General features: G+C 52.9%; 1 protein-coding gene across 3 annotated transcripts in view; it reads left to right on the top strand.

Annotated features, from left to right (window-relative positions):
- Tdh (L-threonine dehydrogenase) overlaps positions 1-19398 on the top strand; it is a 63409-nt gene that overhangs the window by 22959 nt on the left and 21052 nt on the right. The window contains exon 1 of one of the 3 annotated variants that reach the window (XM_077690274.1): positions 15952-16194. The exons of the other annotated variants lie outside the window; for them this stretch is intronic. The gene's annotated coding sequence lies outside the window, so the exon portion shown is untranslated. Of the gene's footprint in view, positions 1-15951; positions 16195-19398 lie in introns of those variants that run through there. 3 annotated transcript variants of the gene reach the window in all.

The following is a 19398-nucleotide window of genomic DNA, read 5'->3' as shown; positions in this document are numbered from 1 at the left end:
TCTTCGACTATACTATTTTGCCTTATCCGATTCTTTGTAATAAAAAAATCTTCTTGGCCAATCCCCCTGAGTGGGTATGCTCCACTTTCTGGGCCACCACCACCGGTGCGAGCGCGGCCAGGCCTTGCGATTCCATCCCTGTCCTCGAGCCTTCATCGACAAAGACGTCCATGAAAAGATCCATAAAATCAACGAGCGCCCCAACGGCGTTGTGTACAAGGCTCGTGGCAGGGACACCGGACGGTACGTCGCCTTAAAGAAAATCCGCCTCAAGAACGAAACCCATGAAGTAGCGAGCACCGCCATACGCGAGATCTCCACCCTGCAGGATCCCCGGCACCCAAACGGTGCTCATCTTCTCGATGTCCTTCAAGGCAACAGACAACTGTACCTAGTGCTCGAGTACACGACTGAAGATCTCCGGAAGCACATGAACGAAGCTGCGTCGCGTAAGACTCGACTGACCCCTGAATGTGGGGAAGAGCTTCGTGTGGCAGATGTTGCAGGGCATCGCCTACTGGCACTCCCGCCGTTTCCTGCACGTGGACCTCAAGCCAGAGAACCTAGGTGGAAGGAAACGACTTTGGCTCCGTCGGGATCCCACTGCTCACCTCCCGCGCCAAGTGGTCGCCCTTTGGTATCGGCCACCTGAAATCATGCTGTGTGCATGCTTCAACAAGGCGTCGAAATCGGCTAACTATTGCACGTCTTCCGCACCGTCGGAAAGCCCGACGAAGCGACGTCGCCCGGCGAGATCGACCACATGAACGACTACACATCTTTCCCCCGCTGGGAGCAGCAGTCGTCGCTGGTCCAGATCTCGTCACGAGCTCGGATGTGTAGGGGAAGACCTGATGCTGAAGCTGCTTGCGGCCAACCCAGGTGACCGGCTTCCGGCCAAAGATGCGTTCTGACAACGATACTTCAGAGACGTCACCATTCAGTGGACTTGGTGCTTTTATGTCCATTTATATTGGCGCGCTTTTCGGCTTTGCTTCATGACACGTACACCGTCGAATAAAACAGCAAGAAATTGCACTTAGTGTCCCATTCAGTGGAAAGAAGTAGTAACTCTCAGAATTCTGCATCCTTTTATATTGCGCATTACTTTTTCCAACGTCTTCCCCACGTAGAGGACAGCTGACAAACCGCTATCTCCACAAGTTTCTTCAGTAATGGCTTCCCCTGTCGCGCCCCTGCTATTTCTATTTTCTGAAGCGGCGCCCAGTCTTGTCCCAATGTATTCGGGCGGTTGTGAAGCGACCGAACTTATGCAAAGTCGTCGGGCGAACTTCACGACGTTAACGCATGACCCACGTGGCTCCCTTGGGGATGAGCATGGCTAAATGACGAAACTTCCTCTAATCAAGCTTCAAGGAACATTTCCAGGTTGGACCCCTCGTACCTTCTACATCGACAGAGGAGTTCCTCAAGGCTCGATCCTCAGTCCCACACTCTTTAATCTAGCCATGACTAGGATCGCCCGGAACATTCAAAGAGACACTAGTGCGAGGTTTACTATTTATGCGGACGATATCACAATATGGACCGAGTCAAGGGACTACCCGAATGAACGAACTATGATTACGGCCCTGCAAAATGCAGTAGAAAGCATTGAATCTACCCTACCGGATCTCGGGCTTCCCTTAGCCCCTAATAAAACCGAATGTCTGTCAGTTTTTGGCCGCAACCCAGCTCCTGACTTTAGTCCGCCTTGCATCATCGTTGACACCACACCTATCACCGCCAAACTCGACCCCATTCGCCTACTAGGCATCCCCGTCGGTTACAAAAGTAGCCCGACTATATGGCTGAACCAATTAAAACAGAAATGGAATTCGACTCAACATGCCATACGAAGCCTATCTAATAAGCATGGAGGAGCAAAGCAAAAAGCAGTGCAGACACTTGCCCGCGCCGTTGCAGCCGCTATTCTTACATATGGAGCCTAATCTTACACATTGAATTGTACCCAACGACGCGCTCTTAATGTCCTTCACAATGCGACTCTTAGTACAATAATTGGCTTACCACGCCATACAAAAATCTCTAACCTCCAATCTGCGGCTGCCCTTCCACCAGTTGAAAAAAATTATTCAAGAGCAAACCGACCAATACAACTTCAAGCTGAAACTTACGCATCAAGGTGCCATACTCACGGCCTGGGATAAGCAAGATCACATCCCCTTACCTGATTTCCCGATACCTATTCCTCCGTGGCAACGACCTCTCCTGACCGAACCAACAACTCACCCCATCACCCGCACAACGGTCATTCCTAGACAAAAACGCTGTCAGAGGCTATTCAGCACAAAACAACCCGACGAAATCGACATTTATACTGATGCCAGCCTGACACCACCAAATGTTGGAACTGCCTGGGTTTCCCCAGATGACTGAACCATTATAGGAACCAGACACTCCAAAATTCATGTAACACCCACGGAAGCGGAACTACTCGCCATTACCCATGCTCTTGACTACTTGATGCACGACCACCATCAACTTATACCAAAAAAGATCAGAATATTAGCCGATTGCTACGAAGCATTTCAAGAACTTCGACGACCATTTTCAACGCACCCTTCCGTAAACCAAATTATCCGGCAAACAATGACCCTACAACTGCGTGGCATTCAAGTCCGCATAGCCTGGACTCCTGGCCATGATTTGGCGGCACCGGGGAATCAGGCAGCCCACGAAGCTGCGCAGGAGGCTTGCTCTTTCCTATCCTCCGCTGACCTCGCCGTCGCCCAGCCTTCAGACCTTCCTGAATGCTTGGACGCGACCGAAAATATCAGCGTACTCCCCGCCATTCGCATACACCGGTACAAACACGAAAAGAAACTCCGACTCAAGCAACTTACGCCGAAGGATCACGTTTCCAACTGACCTTCCCTTACAAGAACCCAAGAAATATTTATTAACAAATTCTATACAGATGCATCATTTTCACCGGAAACAATTCGCAAATGGTACTACCCCCACATCAACCCAAAATGTCCATACTGTCAGCAAGCCGTCACGGCTGATTTGTACCACCTGGTCTAGATATGCCCCAAATTCTCTCGATACCGGAATTTTACTTCCCCAAACCCAGATCCCTCAACCCGTATCGATCCCCTCACATTAGATGAACACACCCTTAACCTTATAATACGGTTCGCCACTAAGAGCGGTCTAGCGCGAGTTATATAGCGATGGCCTACACCAGTGAATGGACCCTTCAATGCTGAACAATTGTCCTGTGAAAAACTGATGCCGCCTCCCGAAGACCACGAACTCATACGAGCCCCCTTCAACCATGAATCCTCCCCTCCCAACTCCCCCCAGAGGCCTCCGGCCTTCCATTTTTGAATAAAAGATTTAACAACAACCTGCCTGGCTCACCCGTGGTTGCAGAAACACGTCGTTGCATACCCGAAATGAGTAAGGATTGAATTTATAGTGCGATTGTGTGAAAATATATGCTGAAACATCAACGACTGCGCATGTACGTTTATGATATCTATAACAAAAATCTTGCACCCTTCCGTCTAACGACGACGATGGTTGAGCGCGAAGCTTCCTCGCGATGGATTATTTGGTTGGCCAATCCCTTACTGCGAGTATGTGCTGCTCTGGAGGTACGCACCACTTTTGTCGAGTACACACAAACTCTGCACGAGGTCGCGGGTTCGATTCCCGGCCGCGGTGGCCGCTTTTCTGATGGAGGCGGAAAGCAAGAGCTCCCGTGTGTACGAGATTTCGGCGCACGTTAAAGATCCCCAGGTGGTCAAAATCAATCCGGAGCCCTCCACTACGGCGCGCCTCATCGCCTGTGAAGCGTCGGCGCGTTAAACCCTACAATCAATCAATCAAATCAATCACAGCAACTGTCGGGTGTCCACTCCGTAGGCCTAACGTTTGGGTTTGGAGTGCACGGCGCGAATCGGTACCTGCTGTTTGGCGTTCGCTTCGTGTAACATGTGCCGGGCTCGGCGTCCACGCGCTCATGTAGCCCGTAGTTCAAGCGCTCATGTCCCTGGCGCGAGAGCGGGGTGCTTGTCCCGACGCCATGTTTCAGCCGCAGCCAGCGGCTCGACACTGACTCGCTTCCACAATAAACGGCATTGAGACTTGACAGTTCCACATTGTAGAAATGGAGCAATCGGATAGACGCCGGCTTTATAACAAGATGGGCCGGGGTTCGATTCCGGCCACGGGGAGAGTTTTCTCCTTTCACTTCACCTACGATCATTCATCGTCAGAGAAAGTTGGCTTTTCTGCAGGGCGTATTGGCGTCGCTTTAAAACAAAACACAATTTTAAATGCAGAGCATTTCTTTAACTCACACGTAGCGTCCGATGTCCGTCCGCAACAGCTCAGCGCGCAGGCGCGCCCTCTCCCCCACTCCTCCTCTCCCGCATCACGCTACCCTCCTCGCTCTCAACAACAGGTCCGCACCCCTCCCCCTACACTATAAAAAGAAATAACAGTTACCGGCGCCTGGTTTCGATCCCACGACTCTGCGGGCGGAACGCAAGGTACATGGTGCTCTACCCACTGCGCCACAAAGCCGACACAGAATGGAAGGTTACGAACGCGCCTTATATCCTTGACTCATCCAAACTACGTCAAGAAGCTGCTGATACAACGCATTCACTACCTGTGAGCGGAACGCGAGGTACATGCTGCTCTTCCCACTGCGCCATAAAACCGACACAGAACCAACACCAACACCACGGAACCCCATTACACGTGTCCCTCGCGCGGGGGCATGCGACGGAGGATTTTTTTTGTCTTCCTTAATCACGCCACCGAGTGACGGCTAAATTACCACCATGCTTAAATTAACAAATGCTCATTATGTCTCTCTTCCAGATATATCGCGAACGAACGTGAGCAGTTGATTGATTGATTGATTGACTGTAGGGTTTACGCGCCGACACAACGCAGGCGATGAGGCGCGCCGTAGTGGAGGGCTCCGGATTAATTTTGACTACCCAGGGATTTTTAACGTGCGCCGAAATCTCGTACACACGGGAGTTTTTGCTTTTCGCCTCGATCAGAAAAGCGGCCGCCGCGGCCGGAAACACGTGAGCAGTCGTTGATGCTTCAGTAAAAAAAAAAAAAAAAAATGGCAGGGAGGTAGAATATAGGTTTAGTTGGAAGTTCGCGCTGTGTGTCCCTTAAGTCTCACGTCTGCATTTTTTTTTCTTTTTTTTTGCCCAATCGCAAATAAGTATGTGGATTACCAACATGCCCGCAGTGCAATACCCCATAAAGGATAATAAGAAAGAAGAGGACAAAACTCTCACGCTGTGCGCGCTCAGCATTCGGCGCGTACTAGGCCAGGCCTTGCAGTTCGACGTCTGTGCTTGAGCCTTAAAAGAAAGCGGATTGCATGAAAAGTTCCTGAAAATCGAGGCGGGCCCCAACGGCATTCGAAACGGACGGTGTACCAAGTACAGCGGTCCCAGAGCCTCGCTCCTGAAGGAATTCCAACACCCAAACGGTGCTTGTGTTCTCGACGTCCTCCTCAGCAACAAGCCTGCGTCCGAGTACACGACGGAAGAACCCCAGGAGGACTTTGACAAAGCGGCGTCCCGCAAGGCTCTCCATTGGCGGTGAAAAGTGTGAAGGGGCACCGCCTATCTGCCCCTTGCCCCTTGCACTGGACTACCGGGACCTCGAGCCACAGGGCATGCTGACAGATGCAGAAGGAAACACAAAGCTGGCCGACTTGTGCCTGGAGCGTCCCTTCAGGAATCCGCTACGACCCTACAAAAAGTGCCCAAACGGCGCTTCTTGCCGTGTACCGGGCTCCCGAGATCGTGCTCGCTGCGAACACGGTTTCAGTCGATGCCCGGAGCATTGCCTGCATCTTCGCTGAAATGACCGCGCTCGGGGCGCTTTTAGGGAGTGAATACGAGATCGACCAGCTGTTCCTCATCTTCAGCACCATCGGAGCGCCCGACCGAAAGACTTGGCCCGGCGCGCATGCGCAATACACACATCTTTCCCACGCTGGGAGCAGCAGATAGTCCAGATCTCGTCACGGGCTCTCACGTCGACGTGGAAGACCTGATGCTGAAGTTGCTCGTGGCCAAGCCAGGTAACCGGCTGCCGGCCAAAGATGCGCGCAGACACCGGTACTTCCGTGCCGTCGCCATTAATCGGACACAGCGAATTTGATTCCCCCCGCTTGGCGCGCTTTTCATGCTTTGATTCGCAACGCGCAACAATATCTTGCAATAAAAAAAGCAAACATAATTTCCACTGGTGTAATATTTCTTTGGAAGAAGGATTAACTCTGACTTCTTCATTCACTTATATTCCATTTTACTTTTTCCCAGGTATTAGACAGCTAACAAATTGCTCCCTGGTTAGTCTCCAATCACCTTCGAATAGCTGCCCCCCCCCCCCCCCCCCCCCGGTGTACATTTCCTATTCTAAAGGCGACTCCCAGTCTTTCACAACTTTCAGTGGCCCTTATGCGGTCGTTTAGTTTTGTTTGCAAATCCGTTGGGCCAAGTTCGTAGCGCTCGCGGATGACCGACGCACCGGCCGGGCCCCTGGCGGCGGGGCACGGCCAAAGATGGCGTACCTTCCCCCACACTTTCTGCAATGGATTGCAAATACTATGAGCCTCTCCTTAGCTTTCGTCCCTCCACGGTGCAGCATGTCGCCTCTGTCATCTCGCGCTAGTTTCAAATGGTTTACTGCCCAAGGACTTCGACCACTATCGACGCCCAGCGTCGCGCCCGTCGGGGTGAACGACAGCGTGAACAGCGCGAAGCTCAACGCGCGTTCATTGACGCCGAACTGGTGCTCAGCTAAGAAAGAAAAACGTAATAAATCCTGTTGATCCGCTCTTGAACTTCGCGGCCGAGCCCGTCCCCACTTGAGGAAGGAGCCCACTGGACAGCGAACTCCGAGGTTCGTTCCGCTCACTCGCTCGCCATCGCTACGAGCCTCCAGTTCACACCCTCGTCGGTACCTTCGTCTCTCAAGACGACTGGTATTACAAGTGTGGTAGTGGCCTACACCTTCCTCCGGCGCTTCTTTTTTCAGGACGGCGCGATTTTCTGTACCTCACAACGCGTTCAAAGAAACGTAAGCTGTCTCCTTAAAGATAACCGAGCGATGCTTCCCCCGCCAAAGAGGTGTAACCATTCGAGCTGACCTTAGTTAAACACTGTTCAACTTTTTTTTGCAAGCTCGGCGCTGATCTTCCACAGTCATCGACCACACCCGACAGGCACCCTGACTCGTTCATTCATATAATCACGGCGCCAAAAGATACTGAAACTCACTCAAACTCACGACGGTGAAAATCTGTGGTTTATTGTCGTCAAGATGCTCGAGCTTTTAGTCCCGCACTCCTCCTTTCCAAAGTAAATAAAGTTGATTGATTGATTGATTGATTGATTGATTAATTGATTGATTGATTGATTGATTTACGCGTGAGTCTGAGCAGAGGCGGGCACAAGCGATAGAGGAATCCCCCCCCCCCAAAGCCTCTCTCTCATTTCCATGGTCCAAAAATCCACCCACATTCCGCCTCCCTCTTAATCTGAGCCTGACGACTTGACGTTATTAATCAGCCTTTTGACTTACGGCATACGATGTGACAAGTCAACGGCAATGCTAGAAGAGGTCACTTCGGTTCGCAAGGGGCTGCTTATTATAACACCTATCACACGCCCACACATTTGCAGTTGGCACTCCGACATTCTCCCTTTTGCCGTAAGCCAATCTCCAAACAGCTGCACTGACATCTCTGACGGAAACAGACATCAGGCTACTTCGCTAATCCCCTTAGTTTGCTGCTGTCGGCTCGCTTTATTATTTTATCGTCCGCGTGATCAGCTTAGGTAAACGCACTGCACATACACAGCTTCCCAAGCAATTAACCAGTATTGGACGGGATTGCTTTTTGCCATCCGCCAAAGATGCCGCTGATTTTATAGTTATTGCCTCAAGCAAACTACTTGACCAAGAACAGCTAGTGCAGAGTCCCGCAGAGCGCAATGGTATTTAATTATTGGAATCTGCATCAAAAAGAGTATTGCCTCAAGGAACCCCCTTGACCACTCGAAAAACCACGTTGCGAAAGTGGATGACCAGCGAAGCTATGCAGTGCTCAACACACGGAGGTTTCGCAGTATTCTGAACAAAGGTACGAGCTCATTTACTGCGAACTACCCAACCATGCAACAAGTAAATGAAACTCCCCGAACCGATAAAGTCGTCTTTGCGGTCAATTGTAACATAATTTTTGTAGCCCAAGCTACACTACGCTACCTCGGGCGGTCTTCGCGGGGTGACCAGTTTTGCCCTTGAGCGCTAGAGGTCAAACCACGCCCCCTATCGCAAGCGCCCGGAGAGGAGCAGCGGCCCGATAACAGGGATAGGAGGCAGGGGAGATATAGGTGAGGGGGAAAGGAGACGTGCGCGGGACCCGTGCGCAGAAAGCGGCGGAGGAAGGCGAGGAGGCCGCCGCCGCAGCGATAAGCGCGCGCCCCGAAGGAAGGCTACGAGGCCACGTGCGGCGCAGAACCGTGTGCGATAGAGGAAGACGAACATTCAGCTGTAGTCCCTCGTACAGCGGCGAGGCTTAACCAAGAGAGAGAGAGAAATAACATTTATTTACACATCCGGCGTGTGGGAAGTCCCCGGCCTCGCAGGGCGCGGATGTTCCCTATCTTAAGACTACGGCTATTAGAGTCCGATAGTCCCAGAGCCTAGACCTCGAGGATGTTGTGCTCCAACTAGGCGACAGGTACTCGGGTGCCTCCGCGCCCGTTAGACGGGTCGTCGGCTCCCTTTCTCCGCTGCTTCGCCAAAGCTTCCTCAAGCCGCTGGATGGCCCTTCTTTGCGTCTTCGGGTCTTCGGAGCGTATCCACGCTCCCAGCTCTTCGGGATACGTGGCGTCCTGGGATCGGTGATATCGCCTATTCTGTTCAACATGGTGATGATCGGGGTGGCCAACAGGCTCGCCGGCCTCCCGGACGTCAAGCACACGATCTACGCCGACGACATCACCCTGTGGATGACGGGAGGCAGTGACGGCCACATTGAGGCCGCACTGCAGCAGGCGATCGACGTTATCGAGAACCAGTTGCAGGGAACCGGGCTGATCTGCTCGCCTGCAAAGTCGGAGCTCCTAATTCTGCCACCCAACGGAAGGTGCAAGGGTACAACACCGGACATCACCCTGAGAACGCGGGACGGCACGGCCATCCCACACGTTAAGACCCTGAGGGTCCTCGGCCTCCACATAGACGCGCTCAGGCACAACGGCCTCGCAATCAGGAAGCTGGAAACTAAGATTGAAACGGCCACTAGACTCATCCGGAGAGTGTCCACCAGGCATGCGGGGATGAAGGAAGCAAGTCTGCTCCGGCTCGTCCAGTCATTCGCAGTCAGTCACGTAGCCTATGTAGCGGCTTTCCACAACTGGAAGGCGGCGGAGCGCAAAAAGCTTGACGCCATCATCCGCAAGGCGTATAAGGCGGCACTCGGGCTATACACGCACACCAGCACGGACAAGCTCCTCGAGCTGGGAGTTCACAACACTCTCGACGAGATAGCCGAGGCCCAGCGCACGGCACAGCTAACGAGACTAAGGCAAACGAGAGAGGGACGCGCGATCCTACAGCGGCTCGGGCACCAGGGACAAGGAACGCAGGACGGCGCGGAACGAGCCTCGCTCCCGCGGGACCTGCTCCGCAACCTCCACGTGCCACCCATCCCCCGGCACATGCATCCTGAGCACAATCAGGAACGACGGCTCGCCAGAGCCAAGGCACTCACGGCGACACACGCGATGGACACCGGAGCATACTACGTGGACGTAGCCAAGTACCCGGACCGGCCCAACACGTACGCCGCGGCGGTGGTAGCAGCCACCACCGGGGCGCTGTACACGGCTGGCAGCGTCAGGGCCAAGAGCACGGACCAGGCCGAAGAGATGGCGATCGCCTTAGCCCTTACGAACCCAGAGTGCACCACAGTCATCAGTGACGCTAGACAGGCGATCTCGCACTACGCTACGAATAGTGTCTCCCTCAGTGTTGTGAGGGTGTGCGGGGCCCTACTCCCCAGACGATCATCGGTGACTATTAAGTGGTTCCCGGCGCACGCCGGCCCGTTGAGCACGGGCGAGAACCGCAACGAGGAGGCGGACCGGGCGGCACGCGCGTTCACCAGCCGCGGCGCGAGCCCGAGCCCCCAACTTGCGGCGGAGGAAGACGACGAGGTGGTGCCACTTACCACCTACAAGGACACCCTGGAGTGGTACCGGACTAACCGCCGGACGCTACCCCCACCCCACCCTAAGCTGACGCGACGCGAAGCAGTGGTGTTTAGGCAGCTGCAAACACGTGCGCTGATGACTCCAGTAATAGCTAAACACATATGCCCGGAGGTGTACCCCAGTGATGTGTGTGTGATGTGCAAGAAGGACAGGGCCACGGCGGCCCACATCCTGTGGGACTGCAGAAGACACCCGAGCGAGGCCAGTGCAGCAAAGACGTTCCCGCCGTACCTTGTCAGTGCGGCGGCGTGCAAAGACTACGTCATACAACACATGGCCGTCCAGCAAGTGTCGGACGCCCTCGAGCTTCAACGCCCGAAAGTGTCACCCCCACCCGGGGGTAGGCATGAGTAGGTGACGGAAGCCGATTGGCCGGCTGACACGACGTGAGGCCGCGTCGCGTTTGCAGGACAAATAAAGATGTTTTCTCTCTCTCTGGCACTGCCCGTTCCCATTGTCCACAGCACTGTTACACCCTCCCCACTTGATGTGGCGGAGAGTAGCTAGTTCACGTTCGCACACACTGCACTTTGCGTCCACGAACATGTCGGGGCACACGTGCCGGGCCAGAGCCGGCGTCAGCACGCACTCGGTCTGCAACTGTCGGAACTTTACTGCCTCCGCACGCGAGAGTTCTCGGTGCGGGGGCGGGAAGGCTCTCCTGACTTCTCTGTAAGCCGCCAGGATCCCACCGTAGTCGGTGAGGGGCTCGAAGTCCTCTTTTCGGTCTTCTCCGCTGGTCTCGGAGGGACGGACTGCCGCGGTCCGGCACGTGATGAGACCACGGGCCGCGGCGTCCGCCTCTTCGTTGCGGTTCTCGATGTCGGGTGCTAGTTGCCGACCCATGTGGGCCGGGAACCACTTGAGAGCGATGGTCGGTCCCGCAGCGGCACCTTGGGCGGCCCGCGTGGCTTCGATGGACCTCACTAGCCGCTCCGTGCCCTGCCAGACCGTGCCTCGGGCGAAGTTCTTGATCGCCGACTTCGAGTCGCTTAGCACCGTGCGTGTACCCGGTAGGCCCATGGCCAAAGCAATCGCCACCTCCTCTGCCTGGCCGGCTGTTCGGGGCTTAACCAACGCCGTGAGGCAAAAAAGAGGAAAAACGCTACTGCTGCGTACAGCGTCGCTAACTTCAATTCTTACGCGTTAGTGTGAGCTTCTTTCATTTCTGTAGGGAAAGTCATGATAAAACAAGAGTTACGGCCGTTTTCTGCGGAGCATTCGCGATAAAGTTTTCTTTGCTGCATGGCGTCTTATCCAGAAGGAAATGCACGGAACCCTAGCCATGCAAAGCTTTGCTCTAAAAGAAAGCCAGTCCGGAAGCACGAAAGATTGCATCATCCACCGTGGCGAAGAGTAACTGTTTCGCTATTGCACATTTTTACTGCGCCTTTGTTGTTTCCCGGGGCCAAGGTCATCTTTGAGTTCGGTCGCTATGAGGCCTCTTTTTCTACAAGGACTCATCGATCATTTTCTGGCTTTCTTTTGTCGCGTTCGTTTTCCTCGCGCGCGTTCCGAGAAGACGCACGTTCAAGGCGTGCGCCTGCTTCGCGCGTGAATGTCGAAGCCCACAGAGACTTTTTTTGTCGGCATTGACCTTCTCCACAAGTGCGCGCAGTGACGTTAAAACGGGGACGAATAAAATAACCAAAAGAGACAGCGTTTTAGCACAGCGGTAGTTTATTCCAAATTGGCACCCCGCTAATTCTCCCGTTCCACGGATGTCGAGTTATTTGGTGCGTGTAACTCGCCATTATTGATTAGTTACAGTGTGAATTGGATAAGTTAGGAACTTTCCGCAACCTCGAATTGCCCGTAATTTCAATATTCGAAGTCTGTTGTAAATTAGGTTGGATATTCTTTTTCACAGCCAAGCTGTTAGCGGTGCCTAAGCCGAGATGTTCCGTGCGTGCGCGCTCGCGCGCGCACACACGCACACACACGCACGCACACACACACGCACGCACACACGCACACACACGCACGCACACACACACACGCACACACACACGCGCACACACACGCGCACACACACGCACACGCGCACACACACACGCACGCACACGCACACACACACACACACGCACGCACACACACACACACACACACACACACACACACACACACACACACACACACAAACTACCCCTCAGTGGTGGCTCGGGGTTCCTCTCCTGTTGCAATGACTTCAGTGAAGAAAGGGGCGACCATCACCGCCTCTCCTTACTTGTCCGTTTAATTGCTGTGATTGTGAAAACAAATTACGGTCAGCTTCATTAGGCTATGTTGTGGCTAGAGGCCATTGTGCACCTTTTTTTTTTCAAATTAGAAGCGATCAATCGTCAAAGTCTGAGGCAAGCTTCAACTATGCGGTGTTCTTGAACAAGACTCAAAACTTCTGAGATAAAGAGGACAACATAATTTAGCGCATGCAAGTTAATTGAGTGCAACCGTATACAAGCGGGAGATTCCACTCCTGCGCGACACCGCCCATCCAAACGACCACGAATTGAGAGAGAGAGAGAGAGAGAGAGAGAGAGAGAGAGAGAGAGAGAGAGAGAGAGAGAGAGAGAGAGAGAGAGAGAGAGAGAGAGAGAGAGAGAGAGAGAGAGAGAGAGAGAGAGAGACTGGTCCTCTTTTTTTAAGTCACCCGAGTTACTTCGACGTGTACTGGGTGGGATCATTCGACCATTTCTTCGCATGCCAACGCAGTGGGACGAGCCAGCCTAACGAGTCCCGCGCACGAAATACCCTTCAAATCAATGCCCACTCCGCCGTCGAGAAAAAAAATCTACCATTCCTTCCTAAAGAAAGTTGAGAGACGCGCGAAAGCGAGGATTTTTCGCGCACTAAGTAAACGCATCTACGAACGTTCTAAATGTATACCGGCACGTGGTTTATGAGATAAAAAAATTACACCATCTTCCCGTGGGGAACCCTGATGAGGATGCGAAGCATCGTGGCGGTTCCGTGTGGTTCCATTGTGTTGCCGTTATGTTGAGTGATCTGGTTTTTACTAGCGCCAGAGGGAATTCCGCGTCCGGGTCCACACCGGTGGCAAAGGCGCGCAAGTGCTGTTGTGTTACGGTGAGTAGGCGGTGGTTCTCGAGGCGCCGAAACTCGTCCATCATGTTCTTGTCGATGTTGTCTCTGTGGTAGAATCGGTAGTCTCCGTCAGCTTTGGTGAGGTAAAGGTTGTTGACGTTGGTGCACCGGCTGAGAGCAATGTACACGCCCTCCTCTTCGCAGCTTTGTCTTCTCGTTCTTCTTATTCTTCGGCGGTTCCCCTACGGGAAGATGACGACGGTGGTTGAACGCGAACCTATCTCGTGATGGATTCTTTGGTTGGCCAATCCCTAGGGGCATCCTGCCACAATCAGCATCAGAGGCGCTGCGGACGGGGCTGGTTGAGCTGCAAGGCGCGTGGCGCTTCCCGCCACAGCTTTCCCACGGGAAATTCAGCATCCCCCTATAAAGTTTTCAGTTCGTCGTTTCCGTTGACGTTCAGCTTCGCGTGCCTTCGTTGTATCAGTAGCTTCTTGACGTAATTTGAATGAGTCAAGGACATAAGGCGCGTTCGTAGCACTTGCTCCTGTCCCGGATTTGTAGCGTAGTGGGAAGAGCACCGCGTACCTCCCGTTGCGGCCAGAGAGTCGTGGGATCGAAACCGGGCGCCGCTAACTATTTCTTTTTTTTTTATAGTGTAGTATCGCGGAGCTGTGGGTGTAAGGAGGAGAGTTGCGCATGCGCAGTGAACGTGTGGACGGCGCCGTTATCAACGACGCAGGACCAGGCAAGCCTAAGAAATGCTCCGCATTTAAAATACACCATTGTACTCCTTGATGATCGAAGCGTGTATTGTCTTATCTAGAGCCGTTCCTTTTCGCGATTTTCAACTGACCGTTTTGACACAACATAGGCCCGGTTTCACGCACGTAGATTCGTCTTACGAGTGTGATTGTGATGCAATTTTTTTCGGGATACTTTTGTTAATAGAAGAGTTAGAGCCGTTTTCTGTAATCACCCGCCCCTCCCCGCAGAAAACCATGCTTCACTGCAGAACAGGCAATGTGGGAAAGCCAGCTTGCAAAGACCACGCTTACACCGGTACCCTGAAAGTCGATTGCTTGATTGATTGTAGGGTTTAACGCGCCGACGTAACGCAGGCGATGAGGCGCGCCGTAGTGTAGGGCTACGGATTAATTTTGACCACGTGGGGATCTTTAACGTGCGCCGAAATCTCGGGTACGTTGAAAGTCGTCTCCACCTCTAAACACGAATGCATTGCTGGGGAGACATTTCACCAGGAGCAATTTAAGCCGTCTTACATCAAAATATGAAGGGCCCTGCCTTTAAAAAAAAAATTATGATAGCTCGGTCGACCAACGTGTCTACGGGGAAATGCATTAGTGTTTTGACCGGATCAGTCCCACTAAGAAAGCTTCCGCTTCCAAAGCTGCCTTTTACCATGTCCATGGGCCTGTCCCGAAATTACCCGTGAATGCCAATCCAACGGCCGAACAGTGGGAAACCGTGCGGTCCAGCTCGGTCGTGGATGACGAACGCAGGCTGTTCGCGAGGGCCCGGGCGACAACCAAAGCTACAACAGGGGCTCTGGAGTCTAGAGAGCTCCTTTCACTTCGGAAGACGAAGACCTATTTTTGCTATCACTAAAGTTTTCACTCTTCATCTAGTTATCCCAAGGTATGGGGTGGAGAAGAAGTAGACGCGGCGTTGCGTCCGAAAGCTTCGCGCCCTAGGGCATTTTTGTAGCATGAGCATTTATTTAACTGAATACGATGTCCTCCCCACACCTGGCGATTGAGTCTGAGCTGTTTGATGTTGCTCGTATATACAGGCCGCAAGAGAGTGATTGCCTGACGTTATTATAGTCGCTGAATTTCTTGACAGCGTGTACGATGGTGTTGGATAACGGTGCGGTTAATAAGCGGCGCGATTCGCAAACTGCCTCGCCTTCAGCAACGCACGCTCACCTTGCGCGAAAAGCCTGGCTGACACTCTATAAAACCTCGGATACGTTTTCCAAAAACAGCGGGAAATAAAAACACGTAGTATCCGGGAAACGTATTAGGCCGGGTTCAGACTGTTGCCGCAACTGTCGTAAGAATGACGTCATTTCACATCTCAGCCAACCGAACTGCGTCACACGCCGTTTTTTTTTTTTTTTACGTCCAGAGGTCACAATATGGCTTACGTAACTTGCGGAAGAGGTGGTTTTGGTTGCGTTAGATACGTACGGACGGACGGACAATCGGAAATTACGGTCGTCGGCGTGCCTCTCGCGGTTTTTTAAAAAAGATAAGAAGGTTAGCGCACCACGGAGCAACTGAACTGTTTGTTATACGCGCACCTATGCAGTGAAAGCACCGTGCCACTCGCCCCATTGCGTGACTCGGCGATGGACGCTGCTCCACCTGTTTGGCATTGAAGACTCTCGCACCCTCTCCTTCGAGGCGCAGAGCAAGGCCAAGAGCGTACGTGTTCGGCGGTGTACGCTGAAGCTGGGGGAGGGTGAGGGGGAGAGCGTTCGCTTCCCGTACGCGTGGCTTGGCCGCGTGTCGCGTTCGAGAGGGAGGAGGGACGGGGGCTCGGCTCTGACGTCACAGTCGCCGTCGACGCCGCAGCTGCGCCGCGCTAGCGCTGACGACGCGCGCGTGCTTTTGGCCCCGACCTTCGGCGGCGGTCGCGTACGTGTGCTCGTGCTCCTTCGACCCGGGCCTGTGTGCACGTAGAGGGGGGAACCGAAGCGTTGGACACGGGCCGCGTACGAGTATCTCTTGAAACTGCCCTCTCAGCTCGTGAATACTCCGTGCACACCACGCCCTACTCTCGCGCGTGCGTTAAGCCGGCACTGCTGCAGAACCGACACGTGAGTTCCTCCTTTCTTTCAGAATTTATTTCCCTTCCCCTCACCCCCGTATCACTTTCCCTTCTGTTACCCCGAATGTGAGTCGAGAGTGGAGGTGTTAACGAGAGTGACACGCAAGAAAAAAAAAAAGTTTTGGCGTTTCTCTTGACCCAATTCTCCCGTGCGTTGTTTGTAAAATTAAAGACCGCTTTTGGTTTTAACGCGAAACCAATGATACGTGGCTCCAGTAGCACCACGCGGGTTGTGAGGCTTCGGATTATTTTGGACCACGCGGCGCTGCTGCTTCGCATGAATTTGGGCCGGTAGGAAGGAGCGCCACAGCTCTCACTCTCCCCGGAAATTCGGCTTTCGATGCTGGCAGCGTCGAGTGTCTTCCTCTCGGCACTCCGTTCATTCTCATCGCCTCTACACCTTCGATCCCTTGACTGATCCCCCCCGTCCCCCGACTAATTATGATGCCCCTGACAAGCTGTGGTTATTTAAAATCCCACACTGCGGTTCAGAGCACCAAATATAGGACCAAATAACGTATAGTAGTGGCGGACAAGGGGTTAGCTTTCGTGAGGACGCGTTCTTTTATTTTATTTTAATTGCATTGAAATCTCTCAAGCACGGAACCGTGATTCTTCGGCGAGGGTCGACCGTGAGGCACACGTGCCACTCCCACTGCGGGTTGTAATTATGACGCGGCGAAATGCAATATCGACCTTACGATCCCGTGTTCAAGAAAAGCCGATTTCGGCACTGGGCCATCGCAACCGCCAAGCGCGCTCGCCTTTAGATGCTCAGGATTAGTCACGATTGAGATTTTTACAAGTCGATGTTCGAGAGGCATCAATCAAATAAATAAACGAATAAGTTCACCATTATCTCAAGGCCCATGTAGTACGTATGTGGGGAGCGCACGAAGCAAGACGATGCGGCGATGAAAATCGCAAAACATGAAGAATTGGACGCACGCGCCGTGCAGAACACCGTTTTTGCGACTTATCGAAGAGGACCGAACGAACACCAACGCGATGCAGCCAAAGATCAAGTAAGGAATGCGTTAGCTGAGCATGCCTGCCATAATCAAAGTTGCGATGACGCTGCTATCATAGCTAAAAAAAAAATTCAAACGACGCCACATGCTGTTGCAGGACTGAGCTCCGCTTGCGCTGTGCGTGCCGCAGATACCGGAGCGAACCGTCGAAGACGGTTAGCTAAAACCACGGCTAAAACTCTCTATTACTTGCAATCTACTCGCAATCAGTACGCCATATCTTGTTCTTACAAATTGACGACCGCCCCTCGTTCACACCATTGTGAACAGGAAACTCGTACGGGTTTGATCGAAACGTCGGCACGTTTTGACTGCGTGGTCAGTGACCAAGATTTTACAACTTCGACGATACTGCTCTTGGTAAGGCCCTCCAGGACCAAGAGGGTTTTTTTTTTTCTTTTAGAGCAGCAGTTCCTCTCCCTAGACTTACGGATGCGGTATTTATGCCTACGCATCTACAAGCAATAAGCCGTCCAAACGCCGGCTCGACTTTCTCGAAATGAAGCGCAAATTGGAACCGATCAGAAAGCGACCGCGGTACACGTGAACGAGATACAACGCGAGGCATGAGGGGAAAAAACAGTCCGAAACAACAACAAAAAATGAATCCGACGGCATGAATGCCCAGTTGAACACCCAAGACGTTTTGCCACCGCATCGCATTGTCGAGTGTCTTTACGATGCTTTACAATCTTTCCGCTTGAGACGCTTTGATTTGCAATCCGTTTCAGCGCTTTCGAATGGCTTCGATTTGTGTCCTACACGTTGCGCCACCGCTCGTTCCTGGCACCGTTTGTAAGTGAGAGTTGTACTCCCGATATATGCTCTTCCCACTCTCGTAAGAGCGGACAACACGCGTCGATGAATTCCCGCGTCCCAAGGCGCCGCTGCTTTCTCCGCAGGTGAAACTAGACATTTTTGCGCACTTCCGTAAGCACTTCGTCGAGCCCTGGCTGCCGGTTAGAGCAAACAGCAGCGCAGTATTACGAGTAGCAAAACACACGGGCTGACGGCCTGGAAGACATCGGACGAACCGATCGGCTGGGGCTTGGGAGAAGGTCAGGTAATTTAGAGAGAAACGCCTTCGAAATCGGGCATTCGTATACATAGAAACGGTGCTCGGAAGACTCGTGTGCAGCGCAAAACAAGCAAGCGGCTACGCGGCCTGCCAACGCAACGCGATTAAACTGCTTCCGAATAAGGTTCCCGCGTGTGTGGCTCGGTAAGCACCCAGAAAGTCTGCGAGAATTAAGTTCCTTTTGGGGCGCTATCGGTTAGTTATTTTAGTAGGGCTCTGCAGTGAGGCCAATTATCCAGGACTGCTTTTTGAATTTCGGCGGGAACGTCAGCCGTGCCTTCAGACGTGATGCACAGTGGGTAAAACCGGCGCAGTCACCGATGTCGACGCAAAAGGCGACGTCTCACCCGCTCGGAAGATAAACTCGGCAAACAACCGTAGACGGGTGCTCAGGAAGTACGATGCGAAACTGCTGGTTAGTCATGTATCGGGTTCCAGTGCCGCTCGCGCCCACCGGACGTGTAGCAACGTATACGTCGCCAGCACGCCCTGATTTATCCGGAAAACCGAAGCATCCCCGAGTTTCTTTCCACGGCCGACGAGGAAGTTGCATCGTCTGCTTCTTGACGTTTTCCGACTTGCCAGATGTTCAAAGCGTGCACAACTTTGGCGGGCTGTGCTAAACCGTCGCGCAGATCAACGAGAGAGTCGGGGTCAAGTTGAAGTCGCGATTTTTCATAAAAACTTGGGACGGTACTGCGGAGTCCTGGACGATTGTGAACCACATCTGAAAAATAAGGTGTTGCTTAAAAGGCAACCTGCATCTGCTTTCGCTCAATCTCGTTCCGTCCCCGAAGGACGTTTTCTCTCTGTCTATCTCTCTCACACACGCACGTGCGCGCGCAAACAAGCACAATCGTGACTAACTTTCAAATTTCCCGCTACGCAGTGTCAGCAGTGACGTCACTCGGAGGCGCAAAAAAAAAAAAAACGGTAATCAGCGCGTTTGTTTCTGTTAGAAAAAAAGCGGCGAAATCAAATGGAGCCAGGGGCATCACTACAATCACACAGGCATGTTTATTGGAGGTTTCCTCTGCCGGCAGCCGTATATTACGCAAAAGTGCGAGAAAGTGCATGGATGTCG

The sequence above is a fragment of the Haemaphysalis longicornis genome, unplaced genomic scaffold (genome assembly GCF_048455015.1).
Source record: "Haemaphysalis longicornis isolate Haplotype H1 unplaced genomic scaffold, Haemaphysalis longicornis Haplotype H1 scaffold_10, whole genome shotgun sequence".
In the NCBI taxonomy this organism is placed as follows: Eukaryota; Metazoa; Arthropoda; class Arachnida; order Ixodida; family Ixodidae; genus Haemaphysalis; species Haemaphysalis longicornis.
This window is presented reverse-complemented; position numbering and strand designations above follow the sequence as displayed.